We start from the raw sequence: 18,127 nt of genomic DNA, 5'->3' as shown, positions 1-18,127 counted from the left end.
AGTAATATAATGAATGTTATTATCATTAAAGTAAATAATATTATTATTCCCATCATTGTTACTATAATTACTTATTAGCATTATGTATTATTAATTATTATCAATATTATTATTAATACATGATTACTAAAGTTATTATCATTAGTATAGTTTATATTATTATCATTACTAGTATTATCAATAGGTATTATTGTTATTGTTATTATGATTAGTATTATCAATCTTATTATAAATGATACAATTTATTAGTACTTTCATAAATATTAGTATTAATACAATTTTATAACTATTAGAATTATTATTATTACTAACATAAGTATATTATTAATGTTATTATATTTATCATCACTAATATTAACTTAGTATAATTTGAACTACTATTTTGATAAACAAATGAAATATATATATATATATATATATATATATATATATATATATATATATATATATATATATATATATATATATATATATATATATATATATATATATATATATATATATATATATATATATATATATATATATATATATTTAACACATATAACATAACAAAATATTTTTTTTATATATATAAAAGGAATATATGAATCATAAATATATTACTAATATAAAAATGATATAATTAATAAGTTATATATATAAAAACTTATTCAATTACGATTATGTGTGTTAATACATATATGAATGATATAGGTTCGTGAATCCGAGGCCAACCCTGCATTGTTCAGTATCGTCGTATGCATATTTTTACTACAAAATATCGTATCGTGAGTTCATTTGATCCCCTTTTACTCTTTACATTTTTGGGACTGAGAATACATGCGCTACTTTTACAACTGCTTTATTAAATGCTTTTGAAATACATTTTGAACTGCGAATACATGAAATGCTTTTATAAATGTTTGACGAGATAGACACAAGCAAAACATTCCTTGAATGAATTATGTGGACGTGATAATTGCCACCATTAAATTATGTGGACGTGATAATTGCCACAATTGATATGAATATTTTTCCCCTGATTATTATTGCTTGGTAACCTAAGAATTAGGGAACATCACTAATTTTGAGAATTAGTGCACACCTAATTGACGTGAATCCTAAAGGTAGCTACCGGGTTTAACACCCCCACCCAGAATGTTCACTAGACGGAAGGGCTAGTGGGCGTGGTGTTTAGTACTTCGAAGTTTATATGATTATTATACAGACGAGATGTTCTGTTTTGGGGATATTATTATGCGCATTATATGTTAAGGTCGGTTACCAAGCCAAGTTATGAAAGCAATGAAAAGTGAATGTTATGTATCAAGAGAATAATTTTATACACAGGTTATGTGTATGTTATTTTTGTGCACGAGATATGTGTACGGTTACTAAGATTTATGAAAGATGATTTCGTACACGAGAAAGGTGTACGGTATTTAAAAGATATCGCATGTACATTACATGTGGGTATAGGATTCGGGCCCATTTGTACCATGCAGCATTTAAATTTTGTGGTCTATCAAAATGATGAATTTTATTGTTTTATGATAAACCTATGAACTCACCAACCTTTTGGTTGACACTTGAAATCATGTTTATTCTCAGGTATGAAAGAAATATTCCGCTGTGAATTTGCTCATATTAGAGATATTACTTGGAGTCATTCATGACATATTTCAAAAGACGTTGCATTTGAGTCTTCATTAAGTCAATTATAGTTGGATATATTATGAAATGGTATGCATGCCGTCAACTTTCGATGTAAAGAAAGTTGGTCTTTTAAAAACGAATACAATGTTTGTAAAATGTATTATATAGTGGTCAAGTACCTCGCGATGTAACCAAATATAATGTATTCATCCAGATGGATTTGAACGGGGCATTAGAATTTGTGGGGACTTTCCAAGACCATTCAGGGAAATGTCACCTCCTCGAAACCACCAAATGTCCCGGAAGCTATGCGCATGGCGCACACCCTGATGAACCAAATTAACAGCAAAGAACCAGAAAGGGCTAAATCCGAATCGGGAGCTAGTAATGAGAAGCGTAAGTGGGACAGCAACAAGGGAAGGGTCTTTGATCAAAACCCAGCTAAGAGGCATGAGGGTTTCAAAGGAAACAACGACGGAAGGAACCCCAACCCGAACACTAGTTCGAACCCAAACTACAAGGGTAGTCTTTCGCAGTGTAAGAGATGCTATAAGCATCATACTGGGTACTGCAATGTGGTATGTGAAAAGTGTAAAAGGACTGGGCACATTGGTAAAGACGGCAAGATCACCACCCCAACTGTGAAGACAAACCCTACTGGATCAAGGGAGTGCTATGAGTGCGGACAGCAGGGCCACTTCAGGAATGAATGTCCCAACAAGAGAAAGGACGGCGGGCCAGCGCGTGGAAGAGCTTTCAACGTAAACGCAAGAGATGCCCGTGAGAACCCCGACTTGGTTACAGGTATATTCACTATCAACAATCTATTAGCTTCTGTCCTGTTTGATACTGGTGCCTAAAGGAGTTATGTATGTAGACACTTTTGCTCTAAGATAAATTGGTCGTTAGTTCTTTAAAGGAGAGTATGCATGTTGAGGTAGCCAATGGAAAACTTGAGAAAGTTGACCAAATTAGCCGAGGAGGTATTATCAACATAGCTGGTGTGGATTTCAAGATTGACTTGATACCCATCAAATTGGGAAGCTTTGATGTGATTGTCGGTATGGACTGGTTGACCAAGGTAAGAGTCGACATTATCTGTGGAGATAAAGCTCTTCGTATACCACACGGAGATGGTGAGCCACTGATTATTTACAGAGAGAGATGTAACTCGAAGCTGAACCTCATTAGTTGCATGAAAGCACAAAAGATCATGAAGAAAGGACGTCTTGCTGTTTTAGCACATGTGAAAACGTTAGAAACCGAGTTAAAGAGTGTGGATGATGTACGAATTGTGAACGAATTTCCCGATGTCTTTCCAGAAGAATTGCCTGGATTACCGCCATCGAGAGCAGTGGAGTTTCTGATCGATTTAGTGCCAGGAGCTGCACCTGTAGCTCGCGCACCTTACCGACTCGCACCTTTCGAAATGCAAGAGTTGCAGAGTGAACTACAAGAACTGCTAGACCGTGGATTTATCCAACCAAGTTCTTCGCCTTGGGGCGCTCCTGTTTTGTTTGTGAAGAAGAAGGACGGATCTTTCTGCATGTGTATCGACTACCGCGAACTCAACAAATTGACCATCAAGAATCGGTATCCCCTTCCCCGAATTGACGATCTTTTCGATCAGCTGCAAGGATCAAGCGTTTACTCTAAGATTGATTTGCGATCCGGTTATCACCAGTTGAGGGTGAAGGAGAGTGATGAGATGAAAACTGCGTTCAGAACCCCATATGGTCACTATGAGTTTCTCGTAATGCCATTCGGTTAAACCAACACACCTGCCGTGTTCATGGATCTCATGAATCGTGTATGCAAGCCATACCTAGATAAGTTCGTTATCGTCTTCATAGATGATATCCTCATCTACTCCAAAAGTGAAGAAGAACATGAGCAACATCTTCGACTAGTGCTTGAACTCTTGAGACAAGAGCAACTCTATGCCAAATTCTCCAAGTGTGAATTTTGGTTGAAGGAAGTCCAATTTCTAGGTCATATTATGAGCGATCAAGGTATCAAAGTTGATCCCACAAAGATCGAAGCTATCAGCAAGTGGGAAACTCCCACTACTCCTACTCACATCTGCCAATTTTTAGGCCTCGCCGGTTACTACCGATGATTTATTTAAGGATTCTCTCTGATTGCGCGTCCTTTGACCGCGCTGACTCACAAAGGGAAGAAGTTCGTTTGGGAAAACGAACAAGAATCAGCATTTCAAACCTTGAAGCAGAAATTGACCACCGCACCTATCTTATCACTTCCTGAAGGCAGTGACGATTTCGTCGTATATTGCGATGCCTCAAAAAATGGTTTTGGTTGTGTATTGATGCAAAGAGCGAAGGTCATTGCTTATGCTTCTCGTCAATTGAAGATTCATGAGCGAAACTACACTACTTATGATCTCGAACTTGGAGCCGTTGTCTTTGCGCTCAAATTATGGAGACACTATCTTTATGGAACTAAAAGTACTATCTTCACTGACCACAAAAAGCCTCCAACACATATTTGATTAGAAACAACTGAACATGAAACAGCAACGATGGATCGAAATGCTGAACGACTATGATTGTGAACTTCGTTACCATCCTGGCAAGGCAAATGTTGTAGCCGATGCCTTGAGCTGAGATGAAAGAACGGCACCTCTTCGTGTCCGCACCTTGAACATCACCATTCATTCAAATCTCAATAGCCAGATCCGAGTAGCCCAAGATGAGGCTCTCAAAGAGGAGAATATATCTCATGAACGCCTGAATATTCTCGTTTCTCGATTTGAGGTCAAGAAAACTGGACTCTGATGCTTTGCCGGAAGAATTTGGGTACCTAGTTATGGAGATCTACGGAGCCTTATACAAGATGAAGCCCACAAGTTAAGATATTCGATTCATCCAGGAGCCGGTAAAATGTACCATGATCTCAAGGAACAGTATTGGTGGCCTAATCTTAAGAAGGACGTTGCAACTTATTTTGGTAAGTGTTTGACTTGTTCGAAAGTTAAGGCCGAACATCAGAGGCCCTCTGGGATACTTCAGCAACCGGAAATCCCGCAATGGAAGTGGGAAAGGATAACAATGGACTTCATTATGAAGCTACCAAAGACAGTGGGCGGATACGATACCATCTGGGTTATTATTGACCGTCTTACCAAATCTGCACACTTCTTAGCCATGAAGGAAATGGATACGATGGATAGACTCGCTCAACTATACATAAAAGAGGTTATATCTCGTCAAAGTGTGCCCTTATCGATTATCTCAGATCGCGATACCCGTTTTGCTTCCAGATTTTAGCGTTCTTTGCAAGAAGCCTTGGGGACCCGTCTCGACATGAGTACTGCGTATCACCCGCAGACCGACGGACAAAGCGAACGCACAATTCAGAATTTGGAGGACATGTTGCGTGCTTGTGTCATTGATTACGGAAAGGCTTGGGAAAGGCATTTTCCGCTAGCCGAATTCTCTTACAACAACAGTTATCATTCAAGTATTAATGCCGCACCTTTTGAAGCGTTGTATGGCCGCAAATTTCGTTCTCCTATTTGTTGGGCTGAAGTAGGCGAAAAGCAAATCACCGGACCTGAGTTAGTCCATGAAACAACTGAGAAGATTGTCCAAATTCAAGCGAGACTTAAGACGGCCCGTGATCGCCAAAAGAGTTATGCCGACCTTAAACGTAATGACTTCGAATTCAATGTGGGTGACCGTGTAATGTTGAAAGTCGCCCCTTGGAAAGGTGTGATTCGTTTTGGAAAGCGCGGAAAGTTAAACCCGCGATACATTGGTCCTTTCGAAATCTTGGAGCGTGTTGGACCCGTTGCTTACCGTTTGGATCTTCCGACACCATTGAGCTCCGTTCATCCTACTTTTCACGTATCGAATTTGAAGAAATGTCTTGCTGAACCAGAACTTATCATACCACTGGAGGAACTTACAATTGATGACAAACTCCACTTTGTGGAAGAACCTGTCAAAATTATGGACTGTGAGGTCAAAACTTTGAAACGTAACAAGATTTTGATCGTTCGAGTCCGATGGAATGCCAAACGAGGACCTGAGTTTACCTGGGAACGAGAGGATCAAATGATGTAGAAGTATCCTCACCTTTTCCCAACTCCTCCATCTACCTCGGCTTAAAATTTCGGGACAAAATTTTTTTTAACAGGTGGGTAATGTAACGACCCTGAATTTTCCAACTTATATTATTAATATTTATTATTAATACTTGCGTTGTAGTAACTGTATTCTTATACATTTTCCTTGTCACCGTAATTGACTTACCATTGTCCCGACTCGTCTTTTCGACACGTGCTTTTCACGAATAATATTTCGAATACTATTTACGTTCATAATTAATTATTATTAATTATTCCTAATTAACTAATGTAAGTAGTTAATTACTTGGGCTTTGTATTTAATTGTTGCATACTTATACATGGGCTTTTATTATTGGACTTGGGCTATCAAGGCCCACCCTACACCATTTAATTGACTATTTAATGAGCCCATCATTATGCTAATGATTCATTAAGATTAAACAAGATTAATTAAGTGAGGTGACAAAGATGTTTCAAGCATGCATGATCACCTTCCCATATATTTAACTTTATACCTCTTCCTAGCATTCACCATCCTACCACACATGAAAGGACAAGTTGACCACCACTTTTTGGAGCCTAAAAACCATCGTCCTTTGGGGCATGGGGAGGGAGTTCAAAATTTCTTTTTTTGTTACTTATATGCTAGCATAAACTTCATTCCACACACATCATTCTTACACCATTTTACTCTAGACTTTTCTCTCTAATTGTAAGTAAAAACTTTATTTTTCTTTCTTCTTCTTTCCTTTGAAAACCGCCAAGTTCATCATCATAATACTTGTTGTTGTTTGTTGTTAAAGATCAAGCTTTATAGTTTTGTATCTTCATGTAATCTTGCTTCTTCCATCCTTTGTTTGATGGGGAATCAAGAACAAGGATCTAAGCTTGTTAGCTTATGGTTCTACACTTGAAATATTATAGTTAAACTGTTTACATTTGGCCAAGTTCTTTTTTTTTTTATTTCAATTCGTGATGTTATTAATTTGGTCAAGTATTACTAGTTAAACTTGATCTCATTATTCTTGAAACTAAAGTTTAAACTTTGTAAGTTCAAGAACATGGAAGTTTAACTTTCTACTTATAACTTCATACACTTATGTTGGATCTAAGTTTTTATAGCTTATGGTCTTCCAATTTTGTCTAAAACAAAAGCTTATAAGCTTATATATACATTCTAGAAGATTAAAATCTAAGTTTCATAACTTATGGTTTTATTAAAGTAAAGATCCAAGTTCCATAACTTTGGGTTTAACTTAAGAACACTAGATCTAGACTTTTTAGTCTAGGATCTTCAAGATCTAACTAAGATCTAAGTTCTACAACTTAAGATCTTGTTTATTTAGTTTACTTACAAGTTTATAGCTTAATATTACTATTAGAACTCATGTATGTGTCGGATCTAAGATCTTGATGTAACTTTGGTTCATCAACCTACTTACAACCCTTAAATGAGTTGTGCTATTTATCTTAGACACACACTAGTTTCATGATGGTCAAAACTTAGTTAAGGTGATGCAAACACATCAATGAGTTGTACACTTGAAGCTACAAGCATCAAGGATGAGAACCGTGATGATCATCAAGCACCAAGAACCTACTGGAACACTTTGCTTACTGTTTTTGAGGTCTGATAATTCACCTGGGCTACTGGAAAAGTTGATTTCCAGTTAGTTCGGTTCGAGTAGATGACTTTTTGTTTAAGACTCGTCTTAATCCGATTTACGGTTTAGGATTTATAGCCTTCTGAAAGTCACTACACCCTTGTAACGTTGTGCTGAAATTTCTGACCTACTCGCACTTAAACCGTTACCACAGTCAAACGAAGACGCGTTTGGTTCTGGAATTTGGTCAGCAACTAGGGGACTCATATACGGAGCCATGGCCACTGGTATCACCTCATTTCAGTTTTTATAGAGGTCGTGACGGCTGAACGAAGTCAGCCTTTGTTTCGATCTCTATTCTTGATTGAAACTTACTTTACCCTTGTTTACTTATGATGAATGATGATGATACTTAAGACCTAATTTACATACTTTTAAAACTTTGAGAACGATTTACTGACTTAGTAACTTTTAACTTAGGTTGAGGACCTTTCGGACCAACTACTTGCTTACTTATCTCGTTTCGACTTTACTACCTTTCACTGTGAGTTATAGCATCCCTTTTTTACTTTAACTATTTTGGGACTGAGAATACATGCGCATTTTACATTTTACATACTAGGCACGAGTACTTAAACTTTATATATGTGTGGGTTATACAACGGCATAAACTTTTCCCTTAGCTCGGTAACGTTTAGTCATTGGTCTTTGAATCGGTGAACCCGAATCTTAGATATGGATCCATAGGGTTTGACATCCCCACTCAGGCTAGTCGTGCTAGCATTTAACGGGTGTTTAATACTTCGTAAACTTACGCACTCTTCAAGTGTACTTTTATGGGGTGATATTTACGTTAAGTTAGTTATCAAGTGCCCACGGTTGAGCATATACTTTTCATACTATTTTGAAATACGAAATCCCGTGGCCTACCTTACATTGTTGTTACATTTAAACTATAGATCACCAACATTCGTATTGACATTTTTAAGCATGTTTTCTCAGGTGCTTAGAGGTTTGATGCTTCCGCTGTAGTAGTCTTGCTGTGTAGACTCCCGCTGCTTTTGTTAGAGATGTCTCAGCATGAAACGTTTACCTTGCATTCACAAACTATGTTACTTTTGAAACAATGAATTTGTAATGACCATTGGGTCACGTACTATTATTATTGCCTTCTATTCGTAGAATCACACTATCGGTTGTAAAACTTTTGATGTTGGTTTAGACGTCACCTCTTTTATGAATGCAAACTTATTTTAAAACAGCATATAGTGTTTGACCTTGTAATGATCATGTTGTTGATGATCCGTACTCGTTGATTTTGTACGGGGCGTCAAAGTTATAAATGGTTCTGGTTTTGGTGATGGATCTTTGTGTAAAATTTATGAATTGGTGGTGTTTCGGCGCGTATTTGATTTAGTTTTAGGGTTATAAATGAGCCTAGATACTCGTGAGCTAAACTCGTTAAAAGCTCAATTCAAGCTCGAGCTTAAATATATTATATAACTCGTTTAGTAAACGAGCTCGAGCTCGGGCATTTTTTACCATGGATGGAAACGACCCCGTCTCACGCCGTTGCGGCGGTTTTGTGATGAGCCTCTCTCGTCTATGTCTCAACCGTCTCGGTCAACAATACAAAAGTAAAACTTATGACTATCGGTCAGAAGTTGGGTCAAAGCCGGTCAGAAGTTAGGTCAAAGTCTGTCAAATGAGTCAAAATTTTCGTATTTTAGTTTAATTTTTCTAATAAATTAACGATGATAGCGATTATAGTTACAAGTTAATTATCAAAAGTTTTTTCTTCAAATATGTAGTTAGATATATATTTAAATATTTTAATATTTGAAAGTCAATGTTGGTCACGTGTTCACAACAACAAATACTGTATATCACAACAATCCATACTTTCATTCTCGAATCATGATAGTCCAATAAGAAATTGTTAAAACTTAACAAGTAAAACGTCAATCGTCAATTATGAAATGAATGACTGTGAGTTCAAAGTGCTAAACACAACATCAATTGGAACTTTCCTAAATAGGAGCAAAAACTTCTTAAAAATTAATGTGATACTCTTAAATCCGTATTGACACCCATCATTGCCGAAGATGACGAAGAAAACGAAGAGGAAGAAGATACGCATCTCGACTGGTTTTATTTTATTTATTATAAGTTTCGTATTATTTACCATTTTCTTTAATTTTAATTACCAAAGTAATGTTTATCTACTTATGTAATGTTTTGTTTTTAATAATTCAATTCAATGTTTAATTAATCTAGTGTAATGTTTTTTATATTAAAGTATCATGCTTATTTAATTATTGTATTTAAAACATTATTTAAATGGGTTAAAGTGTAAGGTAAAAGTGTAAGATAGAGAAGGTTTAGTTAAAAAAAATGTTAAAGTTTTTTGTGCCGATGTAGCGCTGATGGATAATGACATTAATAAAATATTGATCTATAACGAATAGAGGCATCCATATTGACAAGGTCGAGGGGATAACGTCACAGCCTGATGAAAGGAAAGCTAAAGGTCCCTCTTAGTTTCTTTTGGTTTATGTTGACAGAATTGATAAATCGTATAGTCTAACAGCATGTAGGACACATAAGTCCAAGAGTTCATCCTTTTCTAAAACCAATTGGTGATAGAGAGACTCCCCCTTTGACTTATATACATACATTTGTTTTTGTCCATGACCGATGTGGGATAGCTTCCCAACACGCCCCCTCACATCGAGGCGTGGAACGGTTGTAGAGATGGCGGCAAGAGGAAGGCCTGACTCAATCTCTTTGTAGCGACGGCGGCACACTCATAGCGGCCTGACTCGGACTCGCCCTAGAACAAACCGTCCACCTAAGCTCTGATACCATGACAAAATTGATAAATCGTATAGTCTAACAACATGTACGACACATAAGTCCAAGAGTTCATCCTTTTCTAAAACCAATGGGTGATAGAGAGACTTCCCCTTTGACTTATATACATACATTTATTTTTGTCCATGACCGATGTGGGATAACTTCCCAACATATGTAATAATGCGTTTTATGTTTGTAGGGGTTTTCTTTTCTTAGAATTGTTGGATTTGACATGACCTTCGTTTGGTTGGTTATGTTTTGTTAATTTTTCCAGTTCTTTTTTAACTCGCTTTAATAAGCTAATATTAGATTTGTGTGAGAGTTTTTATTTTTTCCGAACTTTAACGGTCATCAGTTTATTATATCAATTTATATGATTTTTCATTTATGAAGACGAAGACAACTAATATTAATAATAATATAATCCTTATTTAAGCAAAAAATAAAAATAAGATTACCAAAAGAAACTAAAAGTTTTTCACGGCCGGGAAAATCAGCGCCAAAACTTGTGTGTGTTCATCCCCAAATATTTTAACACTTCCATCCTAAATTTTGTTCTCACCTTCAAAAGCTTTAACCTTCTTTTTCATATTAGGTCTATAGGGCAGAACCTTTTTGTTTTGGCATCTAGATTGAAAAGGAATGAGAAACCCAAACTTAAAAGGAAATCAATTTGTATTTCAGAAGGCTAAGCACCTAGGGTTTCAATTTCGAAGGGGTGTCAAAAAGGAGCTTTCTAATTCTTATAAAGTTGTTGAAACACAAGAAGAAGCGGGTTCACCGTTTGCTTTATTTTTGCCCAAATTTCTTTCAAGTTTTCAATGTCTATTACCACATCAACTGTTAAAGAAGATCATGTGTAGTCTATTGGCATTGTTGAATGTATCATCTTCCATCAAAGTTTCAACCGCCCAAGTTTACGGTATGATTATACTCAATATAAAATGTTGTGTCACGATTTGCTTATGATTAACGGTTGATGTGGTCTATTGGTTAAATTTAGTAGTTTTATAAAGACTTAGATTGTTTTTTATTATTTTGCAGCGATGATCTGACTTTTAAGCATTGGAGTGTAGACATTGGAAGAATGCAATTTGGTGATAGCTGCATTTCAGCGAGTGGAACAAGCTTTTCAGGGGCAAGAAAGAATGTCTCAAGCTTCTGGAATTTGGTGAAAGCTGATGGTATTGTGTATGACGGTTACAGATCTTACCCACTAAATAAATGCATATAATCAGGTTAGAAACAATGTTATTTTATGTTGATATTATTAACTTATTTGCAGTAGAAAATGCAAATAAAAATGCAACTCATATTATTATCTATGTGCACTTTTGTTGCTGTGTGTTAGGGATGTCATTTAGGCGGTTTCTAGGTGGGTTCAAATTGAATTTTTCACCTTTTATTTTGTTACATATTTATTTATCGAAAAGTTTATAATAAGTAAACTGGTATAGTATAATTGCTTCTAAATGTCTATATACAAACATATATTATATATTAGGAAGAGAGAATCGCCTGGACGTTGGGAGATACAAATTTGAGAGAAAAATAACTCTATTACTCACAAGAATAGATTACACGAGTATTACAAAACTAAAAAAAAAAAAACTCTCAAACTCACACACACTCTATAGGTTATGATTACACTTCTCTGAGTGATTTGGAATGATATACAATGAAAGTTTGCATCTCTATTTATAGCAAAAATTCTATGGCGGTGAATGGTGTAAACGAGGAAGGTTGGCGGAAGTTGGCGGCCGTCATTGTGTCCAAGTTTGCCACTTCCATACGCGTTGTCAACATCGGCAGCTTTGAACATCTAGATGACGGCTGGAACAGAGCCATCTAGATGACAGCTGGAAACCACTTGAAACCATCAATTCTCCCCCTCCAGCCGAATCAACGAACATTCCAGTTATGTCTCTGCATAACTCCAACTTCTCTCGAGTCACCACCTTTGTTAACATATCCGCAGGATTCTCCTTTGTATGGATCTTCACTAGTCTCAACAGTTGTTGATCAATTACCTCGCGTATCCAATGATAGCGAATATCAATATGTTTTGTACGGGAATGGTACATGGAGTTCTTGCTCAAATCTAGAGCACTCTGACTGTCACAATATACCTTGTACTCCTTTTACTTGATTCCAAATTCTTGAAGATAACGCTTTAACCACAACATTTCTTTTCCAGCCTCTACGGCAGCAATATACTCTGCTTCAGTTGTGGATAATGCAACACACTTTTGTAGTCTTGACTTCCATGAAACAGCTCCTCCTGCAAAAGTGTAAATGAATCCTGAAGTAGATTTCCTACTATCAGGATCTCCGACCATATCCGCATCTGTATAGCCTTCCAAGATTGGATCAGCTCCCCCGTAACAAAGACATAGATTCGTTGTACCTTTAAGATATCTGAGAATCCATTTTACTGTATTCCAATGCTCTTTCCTGGGGTTGGAGAGAAAACGACTCACCGTTCCCACTGCATGAGCAATATCGGGCCTTGTACACACCATCGCATACATCAAACTTCCAACTGCTGAAGAATATGGTACCGAAGACATCTCTTCGATCTCTTCCTTGGATGAGGGACAAGAACTCTTGCTTAACTTGAAATGGTTGGCTAATGGAATGCTAACAGGTTTGGCATTGTTCATATTGAAACGTGAAAGCACTCGTTCAATATACTTCTCCTGAGATAGCCATAACCTTTTATTCTTCCTATCTCGGGTTATCTGCATTCCCAAAATCTGTTGAGCCTGTCCTAAGTCTTTCATGTCAAAAGACTTCGAGAGTTCCTTCTTCAGCTGGTTGATCTTTGTTGCGTCTTTCCATACGATCAAAATATCGTCTACATATAGTAGAAGAGCAACGAAATTTCCTTCAGAAAACTTCTGAATGTAGACACACTCATCTGCTGCAGTTTTCTTGTACCCTTGACTCACCATGCACGAGTCAAACTTCTTGTACCACTGCCTAGGTGCCTGCTTCAAACCATATAAACTTTTCTTCAGCTTGCATACGAGGTTATCTCCTGAAACCTCAAAACCTTTCGGCTGCTCCATGTAAATTTCTTCTTGTAAATCTCCATGAAGAAAAACTGTCTTTACATCCATCTGTTCAAGCTCCAAGTTCATACTTGTGACCAATCCAAGTATGACTATAATTGAAGTCATCTTGAAAACTGGTGAAAATATCTCGTCAAAATCAATCCCTTTCTTCTGTTGGAATCCTTTGACTACAAGTCGTGCTTTGTATTTCACCACTTTTCCACTGCCATCCTTTTTCAGCTTGAACACCCATTTATTTTTCAGTGCCTTCTTCCCGCGTGGAAGTTCTACAATCTCATAAGTTTGATTTTTCTGCAGAGAATCCATCTCATCCTGCATTGCGAGCAACCATTTTTCTTTGTCCTTATGAGATACTGCTTCATGAAAACTCTCTAGTTCTCCATCTTTAGTAAGTAGAAGGTACTCGGATTCTGGATATCTACTCGATGAAATTCGACCTCGTTCAGATCTACGAACTTCTGAAACATTCTGAGGAGATCCACCATCATCTAGACCTTGTGATGGTGCTGAAACGTCTGGCAGATGGGGTTGTGGCTCCCCCTACTCAGCACCGTCATTTTCCTCATTATCTTCTACTTCTGGCTAGGGGTGTTCATCGGTTCGGTTTTCGGTTTGTTCGGTTTATTCGGTTCGGTGTATTCGGTTTTGAATTTTTTTGCGCAAAAACGAAAACCGAACCGAAAACTGAATTCAAAGTTAAAACCGAACCGAACCGAAAGCCGAATTCAAATTCGGATTCGGTTCGGTTTTCGGTTAAAACCGAATATTATGAAAAAACTGAGAACGATGGTAGTTTAATTGTGACGTTACTGATGTCTTAGTTATTTGTATCCTAAAACAATGACGTACTATTAAATTATCAAGAATTCGATGATTTATTAATATTTATAGCTTAATTATGATGTTTACCACTTCTGTTATTAAGAAGAAGAACATAATAATTTGAGTAACTTAATTATAATGTAAGTTACCAAATCGTTATATGGGTAAGAACATATTTTATTGATTGGGTCCCAAATTATAATGACATTAAAACATAAATATACAAATTAAATATATAAAAATTTTGAATTCGGTTTTGAATTCGGTTTTCGGTTAAACCGAATTCAGAATTTACAAAACCGAAAACCGAACCAAAAACCGAATTCAAATTCGGTTTCGGTTTGAGTCGATCCGAAAACCGTTTTTCAAATTCGGTTTGGTTTTTTTCCGGTTTGGTTTCAGTTTAGCTTTCGGGTTCCACGGTTTCAAACCAAATACTGACCACCCCTACTTCTGGCATTTCTTCTTGCACTGAAAATTCATTTCTCATTAATGATTCCGTTGTTGCCTCTGGCACCTGAGCAGCAACATTTGTCTTCTGAGATATTGTGGGCTTTTCAATATCTTCTATTGTCTGGCTTTCATGGAACACCACGTCCCTACTTCTGATCACCTTTTTCTCCTTTGGATCCCATAATCTGTATCTAAATTCTTCATTTCCATAGCCTATGAATATGCATGGAGTGGTCCTTGCATCCAGCTTCTGCCTGAGCTCCTTGGATACATGTGCGTACGCCAAACATCCAAATACTCTTAAGTGAGAGTATGATGGATCCTTTCCAGACCAAAGTTTCTCCGGAACTTCAAAATTCAGTGGTACTGATGGAGATCGGTTGATCAAGTAACATGCGGTTCTGACTGCTTCTCTCCAGAATAGCTTTGGCAGCTTAGCCATACTGAGCATGCTCCGAACACGTTCCATGATTGTTCGGTTCATTCTTTCTGCTATACCATTATGTTGAGGGGTACGTGGAACTGTTTTCTCATGTCGGATGCCATATGATCTGCAATAGGCATCGAACTGCCTGGAGGAGTATTCACCGCCGTTGTCGGATCGAAGATACTTTAACTTCTTTCATGTCTCACGTTCTACCATGACATGAAACTGTTTGAAGTAATCGAACACCTGGTCCTTTGTCCGTAAGAAATATACCCACACCTTTCGAGAAGCATCATTGATAAACGTCAGAAAGTATCGATTGCCGCCAATTGAATAAACCTCTAATGGACCGCAAACATCAGAGTGTATCAGACTGAGTAACTCTGATTTTCTCGTTGAAGAGGAATTAAACGAGACTCTATGTTGCTTACCAAATAGACAATGATTGCAAGGATCTAGTGCAGCGTCCTTGTCTACATTGATAAGCTTCTTCTTTATTAGGGTAGACAACCCTTTCTCACTCATGTGACCGAGTCTCTGGTGCCATAAATTTTGTGAAGCCTCCTTTTCTGCAACATTAAGGCTGTCTGTGCAGATCTTCACATGAGTTTTGTATACTGTGCCACAAATGTGTCCTCGAGCGACTATCATAGCGCCTCTTGACAATTTCCATGTGCCTCTACTGAAATGACTATCATAGCCCTGTTTGTCGAGAGCTACCCCAGAAAGTAAATTCAGTCGAAGATCTGGCACATGGCGGACATCCTTCAAAGTGATTGTGCTTCCGGAACTTGTCTTTATCTTGAAATCACCAATTCCGACAATCTCAGCAGAACTGGAATTTCCCATCTTCACAGCTCCAAAGTCACCAGCTTTGTATGTTATGAAGTATTCCTTATATGGAGTCACGTGGTAGGAAGCTGCAGTATCTACCACCCATTCTGTTTCTTCTCGTGAGACGTGAAGGCATGTCTCATCATGGGTTGAACAATAAGCTACATCACCAGTGATAGTAACTAATGTTTCTCCACCCTTATTCTTCGGCTGTGAACTGCTTTGACCTTGTTCCTCTTTCAATCTATAGCAGTTCTTTTTCATATGTCCTTCTAATCCACAATGATGGCATTTATATATTGGTTTTCTGCCATCAGCAGACCTGCCCCTGCTCTTGCTTCTGCCTCTCCATTTGTTTTTGCTACTCATTCGCTGTCTCCCCCGATTCTCTGTGACAAAGGCATGGGTCTGATCTGTGCCTATGTCTTTTCTCCTTGCCTCTTCACTGAATAGGGCATCCTTGACCATTGACATGGTAAGTTTGCCATTCGGAGCTGAGTTGCTGAGTGTTATGACCAGTATTTCCCAGCTATCGGGAAGAGAACTAAGTAGTAATAGCGCCTGAACTTCATTGCCAAGAGGCATCTCTACAACTCACTGGTATGCTCGGGAAGAGAACTGGTTGACCAAGCTCTAGAACTCACTGGTATGCTCGGCAACTGAAGTTCCACTTTTAAGCTTCATGTTGACTAAACGCCTCATCAACATGGCTTTATTCCGAGCAGTCTTAGCCTGGTACATGTCCTCCAACTTTTTCCAGAGGACATATGCATCTGTCTCTTGTGCAACATGGTGGAAGACACTATGATCAATCCATTGACGGATCTGACCAATAGTTTTTCGGTTTGATTTCTTCCACTCTTTCTCTTTGGCAGAATCAGGGTTTATACCCTTCAATTCAATAGGATTGAACAAATCCTTACAGCTGAGGAGATCTTCCATCCGAGATTTTCACAATGTGTAGTTTGTGGCTGTGAGCATAATCATAGCTCCCGAAGACGATGTTGACTCTTCTATGGACATTATCACCTTACAAATAATTTTTCAACATAAACGAGGTTGAATTGTAGAAAATAGAGATCACCGTTATGTCCGGAACGGTTGAAAATGGTGGAATAGACACTTCGCAGCTTAAATTCCACTTACGGGAAAAAATTATAATTTTTATAAACTTCAGGAACAAAAAAATGAAATTCTGAAAATTTCAGGGACCAAATTATAAAATTTCATAAGTGCTACAGTACTGCTACAGGAACGTGCTACAGTGCCGCCAACTGCTACAGTGAATTGCTACAGTGAATTGCTACAGGACTTTCTTCTCCGGCGAAAATTCCGGCGCTAGTCGTCTTCTCCGGTGAGATTCCGGCGAGTTTACCAAACTTTAACCGCGTTTTCTGGGCTCGTTATAACTCCGTTTAAGTCACCGTTTTTTGCGTTGGACTCGGTTTGACGAGACGAATCCAATGGTACACTCAAAATTGGATTTTGAGGAAACTTCAGAAGACCCAAAAACTCAACCAACATCTCTAACCAAGCTCTGATACCACTTGTTAGGAAGAGAGGATCGTCTGGACGTTGGGAGATACAAATTTGAGAGAAAAATAACTCTATTACTCACAAGAATAGATTACACGAGTATTACAAAACTCAAAAAAAACTCTCAAACTCACACACACTCTATAGGTTGTGATTACACTTTTCTGAGTGATTTGAGATGATATACAATGAAAGTTTGCATCTCTATTTATAGCAAAAATTCTATGGCGGTGAATGGTGTGAACGAGGAAGGTTGGCGGAAGTTGGCGGCCGTCATCGTGTTCAAGTTTGCCACTTCCATACGCGTTGTCAACGTCGGCAGCTTTGAACATCTAGATGACTGCTGGAACAGAGCCATCTAGATGACGGCTGGAAACCACTGGAAACCATCAACATACCTATACTGGATACTTTCTACTACGTATTAGTTATGTTCTTCTTTTCACTACACATGAGTTGGGAAGGTAGCCAGAAAACAATAAAATTTCCAGCAACATCACACTTACAAGGGTTAGGGAACACTTAACCAATTGATTTATGATTTCTTAGTTATACACATGGACAACTCCTGTACATGGTGAGGTGTTCCAGTTGCATATCGAGATGGAGACGTTTTGCTTTCATTCGATTCATGGGTGTAAAGAATCATATCGAGATGGAGAATAGAATGGCGAACATTTGGATTGGACCATTTCATCTTTATATCAAGACATCCAGATTCGATAGAAAACCTTTTGCGTCTTATGTTAAGAAGGTAAATCAAAACACGGGGACTAAGTATACTTCAATT

The sequence above is a fragment of the Rutidosis leptorrhynchoides genome, chromosome 1 (genome assembly GCF_046630445.1).
Source record: "Rutidosis leptorrhynchoides isolate AG116_Rl617_1_P2 chromosome 1, CSIRO_AGI_Rlap_v1, whole genome shotgun sequence".
Classification (NCBI taxonomy): domain Eukaryota; kingdom Viridiplantae; phylum Streptophyta; class Magnoliopsida; order Asterales; family Asteraceae; genus Rutidosis; species Rutidosis leptorrhynchoides.
This window is presented reverse-complemented; position numbering follows the sequence as displayed.